This window comes from Eucyclogobius newberryi, unplaced genomic scaffold (genome assembly GCF_026437365.1).
Source record: "Eucyclogobius newberryi isolate DKJ021-1_F unplaced genomic scaffold, fEucNew1.0.hap1 SCAF_5, whole genome shotgun sequence".
Classification (NCBI taxonomy): Eukaryota; Metazoa; Chordata; class Actinopteri; order Gobiiformes; family Gobiidae; genus Eucyclogobius; species Eucyclogobius newberryi.
Genome location: NW_027316167.1, coordinates 4,083,520 through 4,089,519, shown reverse-complemented (window position 1 = coordinate 4,089,519; position 6,000 = coordinate 4,083,520).

Here is a 6,000-nt window from a genome sequence, read left to right as displayed (position 1 = left end):
CAGAGAAGTAAAAGAATACGAGTCAAACACGTTCATCCCACAGGTTTTCCAGCGCTACTAAAAGCACAAAAATATGTCTGATCTCAGTTTTATGTCTGCAATGCTGTGTTAAAGTCCAAATAAAGACGCTGAAGCCTCTGAATGAAGCAGATGAAGCAAACGAAAGGTGTTTGATGGTGAGTCGCCCCCATGTGCAGCGCTCCTGCGAAGTGAAGCATCTGACCAGCCGCTTCTCATCACCGCTCGCTGCCTTTGGATCTGATCTCCTGCAAACTCAGATCATGTTTAGCTCTTATGGTCAAAGCCTCTGCGTTCTCTGCTCCGACTGATTCTGTTTCCATCTGTTTGTGATCGAAAGCATCTTTTTCTCTCATGTGTGGTTATGATTTTCTACTTTATAAGAACTTGCACCAATGACCTCGCCTCGTCTCTCACGCAGACGAACTTCATCCCGTTTGATCTTCTGTCCGTCCTCTGCATCCTCCTTCTTGCATTCTGTGTGCAGTGGAGGAGGAGCATGTAGGTTGCTCTGCTGCTCTTGTGATTGGCCGAGAGGAAATGGGGCGTGTCCTATAGGGGGGCCGGAGTCATCAATTGATAATGGACGGAGAGCGGGCTAAATATAGAGCAGTCACACAGGTGGAGATGCACCAGAGCTTCACCCGACACGCCATCCCCACTATACCGTCCCACACCGTCCACACCGTCCACACCGTCCCACACCGTCCCACACCATCCACACCGTCCACACCATCCACACCGTCCCACACCGTCCACACTGTCCCACACCGTCCACACCGTCCACACCGTCCACACCGTCCACACCATCCACACCGTCCCACACCGTCCACACTGTCCCACACCGTCCACACTGTCCCACACCGTCCCCATGGTCCACACCATCCCACACCGTCCCACACCGTCCACACCGTCCACACCATCCACACCATCCACACCGTCCCACACCGTCCACACTGTCCCACACTGTCCCACACCGTCCACACTGTCCCACACCGTCCCCATGGTCCACACCATCCACACCGTCCACCATCCATACCATCCACACCGTCCCACACCGTCCATACTGTCCCACACCGTCCCCATGGTCCACACCATCCACACCGTCCACACCGTCCACACCATCCACACCATCCACACCATCCATACCATCCACACCGTCCCACACCGTCCATACTGTCCCACACCGTCCCCATGGTCCACACCATCCACACCGTCCACACCGTCCACACCATCCACACCATCCACACCATCCACACCGTCCCCATGGTCCACACCATCCCACACGTCCCACACCGTCCACACCGTCCACACCATCCACACCGTCCCACACCGTCCACACCATCCACACCGTCCCACACCGTGCACACCATCCACACCGTCCCCATGGTCCACGCCATCCCCACTATACCACACCGTCCCACACCGTCCACACCATCCACACCGTCCCACACTGTCCCACACCGTCCCACACCGTCCCACACCGTCCACACTGTCCCACACCGTCCACACTGTCCCACACTGTCCCACACCGTCCCCATGGTCCACACCATCCACACCATCCACACCGTCCACACCATCCACACCGTCCCACACCGTCCACACCGTCCCACACCGTCCACACTGTCCCACACGTCCCACACCGTGCACACCATCCACACCGTCCCACACTGTCCCACACCGTCCCACACCGTCCCACACCGTCCACACTGTCCCACACCGTCCACACTGTCCCACACTGTCCCACACCGTCCCCATGGTCCACACCATCCACACCATCCACACCGTCCACACCATCCACACCGTCCCACACCGTCCACACTGTCCCACACCGTCCACACTGTCCCACACCGTCCACACCGTCCACACCATCCACACCGTCCCACACCGTCCCACACCGTCCCACACCGTCCCACACCGTCCACACCATCCACACCGTCCACACCATCCACACCGTCCCACACTGTCCACACTGTCCCACACCGTCCACACCGTCCACACCGTCCACACCATCCACACCGTCCACACCATCCACACCATCTGCTGCAGAGTGCCAGTTTAAAAGTGCTTGGTTTAAGTGGTTGTTTGTGAGATGTTTCAGACGTTGGACTGATGTCGCTGCTCTTGGAGGACACGTGGCACGAGCTGGCACACGCTGCTGATGCTAATGTCAAACAGCTGCAGCCTCCACGCGCCACACTTCAGACGGGCACCGAGACAAGACTCTGGAGAGCAGCGCAATTGATTGGCTCCTCCTGAAGCACGGATGATTTTACAACTTGCTCCAAAAAGTCCCAGGTGTCATTCCCGGGACGGGGGGGGGGCGGGGTTTGGCCAGATTTTCTGCTTTGAAGCTGTAGAAAAATAAGCCCAAACCAAATGACCCCAGTATCACAAAAATAAGCCAAAAAACCCCCGTCAAAAACAAGTGCTGCTGCCATTTAATAAGCCTCGATTAGAGGTTTGAATCACATAATCAGGGCTCAGCACTCACAGATTTACAATGTTAACGCCAAAATCAATACTGCAATTTTTTAACTTCAAGTCGCGTCTTTTCTCCCACTTTTTTAACCCTGCGCTCCACACAATTCATTTCTAGGTTTATTTTTGCTGGCTAAGGGCCCCCGGGGGCCCTCTAGCAGGAAGCACAAGTCTGAAAGTCATTTTTTCCATATGTCTGATGATAATTACTGTCTCAGTCAAGTCCTTCATCGTTGGTGAGGTTTGTCTCATTCTTTGTGACTTTCCTGACGCCAAAAGTACGTTCCAGAAGTATCAGTTTATTGTGTCCATGGCAGGAGTTTTGAGCCCAAGTCCAGAGTTCTAAAATTGAGTGGGATGCTCTATAAATAACTGCAGTTCCTTATCGGTTTCAGTCCGATATGTTTGAGCCACACGTGACAGTGGTTTGTCTCCTGGTTTCCTTGTGAATAATGAGCACTTTGACTCAGTGTGATAAAACACGACACATTGTTGTATTTCATGTGATTTTGTGGGACGTACACACATTTTCGCACTCTTCGTCTTTTAAAGTGACCTTGTTTTTTTATGTATTTAGTTGAGCAGCTGTTCAAAATATACACAATAAACAGACATCAAAGAGATCCCGTTTGTCCTTTAAATGGATAAGTCTTTCTAAAGGTTGAAGGGCGTCGCCGGGATGATTTTTGAAGAAAATGCATCACATTGGGTATGAAAATGTCTTGTTTGGTCAAATATAATAGAACATCATCTGCAGCCGGCACTTTTCTGTTCCATCCCATCACAACACCGTGTTTATTGTCTGATATATTTGGAAACTGGTTCCAAGTATGGAACCTGGTGTTGGCCCTGCGACAAGTTGGCCACTGTCCAGGGTGTACCCCGCCTAAGGCCCGAAGTCACTGGGATAGGCTCCAGTCACCCGCGACCCCGAAAGGGAACAAGCGGTAGAAAATGGATGGATGGATGGATGGTTCCAAGTACAAAGCAAACAGGAACGGGGACCAAGCACAGCCCTGTCACACCCCTCTTTACGAGACCATTGATTCAAATTCTTTATGTTGGACCTGTTTATAGAGCCCCAACATGTTTTTATTTGAAATGAGTTTAGCACTTAGCATTAATAAGGACCGCTAACAGTCAAACGCTATCCCACTGTCCAAAGCTGCTTTTGTACGCGTTAAGATATTATATTATCTTGTATTTGTCTATTATTAATTCCAGCTTGGTCATTGTGAGTGAACTATTTTTCAGAAAGATGTGTCTAGGCAGATTTCCACTTTCTTTTTAATACTTCTCCAATTCTTCAGGAAGCGGGCGTCGAAACCTCTGTGTGTCTCGCCTCCAGTCACATCCAGACCATATTACCATAATATACTGTATTATCAGATTAGTTCATTTCTGGTTCAGATCTGGAGGAGGCCCAGGCACTGCACTGCTCCTGACGAGGTCCTAATGGTGTTCAAGAAGATTTTAATGGAATTATTTAACAATCCATCATTACAAACATACTGGAGTTGTATTTTGTTCCTTTTTTAAGAGTATTTTTGGCCCTTGGACTTTATAGACAGTGGAGCATGAAATGAGGATAAGAGCGACGGGACGTCAGTGACTTCTGGGACGTCCCCCGAGGTCTGAAAATAAACCTGGATGTTTCCATTGCACTTCACTCAAAAACATGTGTATTTATTTTACATTCAAATTTAGTTTTCAACAAACATGGAAATCTATAATCAACTAAACAACTACATTTATTTTATTGTATGTATTATTCATTCCCACCACTCACAGCAGAGGGGGCGTGGCATTCAGTTTTCCTGTTGTTTTCATGGTTTGGTATTATTGTTGTTGACTTTTATATGTATAATGTCATTAGACTGTAGCAGCTCTTTCACATGTTATCAAATTTTAAGATAAGATAAGATATTCCTTTATTGTCCCACATGGGGAAATGTCGGTGTTACACTGCAGTAGATCCAGAGGAAAAGGACAGATCGCTTATAGGACGTTTTAAAAAAACACAAAAAACTCTTATTAACAAAACTCCTCTCCTATCTTAATAGGGAATGGAGGGGAACAAAATTTTAATAAAAAAAAAAAAAAAGGAGACCACACAAGCTCACATGAGCCCACACGAGCACACGTGAGCTCACATGTGCTCGTGTGTTCTCATGTGTTCTTATGTGTTCTCATGTGTTCTCATGTGTTCTCATGTGTTCTCATGTGTTCTCATGTGTTCTCATGTGTTCTCATGTGTTCTCATGTGAGCTCATGTGTTCTCATGTGAGCTCATGTGAGCTCATGTGTTCAATTTATCAAATCAAATCAATTTATTTTTGTAAGGCCCAAAATCACAACAACAGTTGCCTCTGAGGGCCACAGGGAGAAATGAATCAACAATGTCTGTGGTGGCGATGGAGTCAGACAATGTCTGTGGTGGCGAGGGACGATGTCCCAGGGTCCTCTGTCCTTAGACTCTCCTTCTCGGCCAGGAAAAACTACAAAAAAAACCTCTTTGGGAAAAAAGCGTAGAAACCTGGAGGAGTTCCAGTGAAGGAGAGATCCGACTCTCACAGACGGACAGACGGACACGAGGAGACTGGAGCTGGACCCACTCTTCAGGCAGAAGAGGGACCGTCTGAGTCGAGCTGGACCCACTCTTCAGGCAGATGAGGGACCGTCTGAGTCGAGCTGGACCCACTCTTCAGGCAGATGAGGGACCGTCTGAGTCGAGCTGGACCCACTCTTCAGGCAGAAGAGGGACCGACTGAGGCGAACCGGAGCCACTCTTCAGGCAGATGAGGGACCGTCGGGGGCGAGCTGGACCCACTCCTCAGGCAGATGAGGGACCGTCCACACAGGGCAGGGACCACTTCACCAGGGGAGGGGCATCTGGGTCCACAGGTCCTCAGGAGTGAGAGAAAGAAAAGAAGGCGGTGAACAGTTTGCAAGTGGAATCAAAAAATAAATATTGTTTGATAGCATAAGTAGTCAGAAGAAGAAGAGGATAGTGCTCAAGCTGTCATACTTCCCCCAGCATAGTTACTCCTAGGGCAGCGTAGCTGAAGCTGTGGGTTTATCTTTCTGTTCCTAACTACTCTGACCATAAGCGATTTCGAAGAGGAACGTTTTAAGCCTGGACTTAAATGAAGAGACTGTGTCAGCGTATTTAACATGGGTCGGGAGCTGATTCCATAACACAGGAGCTTGGTAGCTAAACGCTCTACCTCCTACAGTACTTTTAGAGACTCTTGGCACCACCAGAAGGCCGGCATTCTGAGAGCGAAGAGCTCTGTTTGGATGATATGGTTCTATAGCATCTTTGAGGTAGGATGGGGCCATGTCATTTATGGCTTTGTAGGTCAAGAGTAGAATTTTGAATTTGATTCTGGACTCGACGGGGAGCCAGTGAAGAGACTTCAGCACCGGCGTAATGTGCTCTCTTCTTTTTGTTCCTGTTAGTAATCTTGCTGCTGCATTTTGAACCAGTTGAAAGCTTTT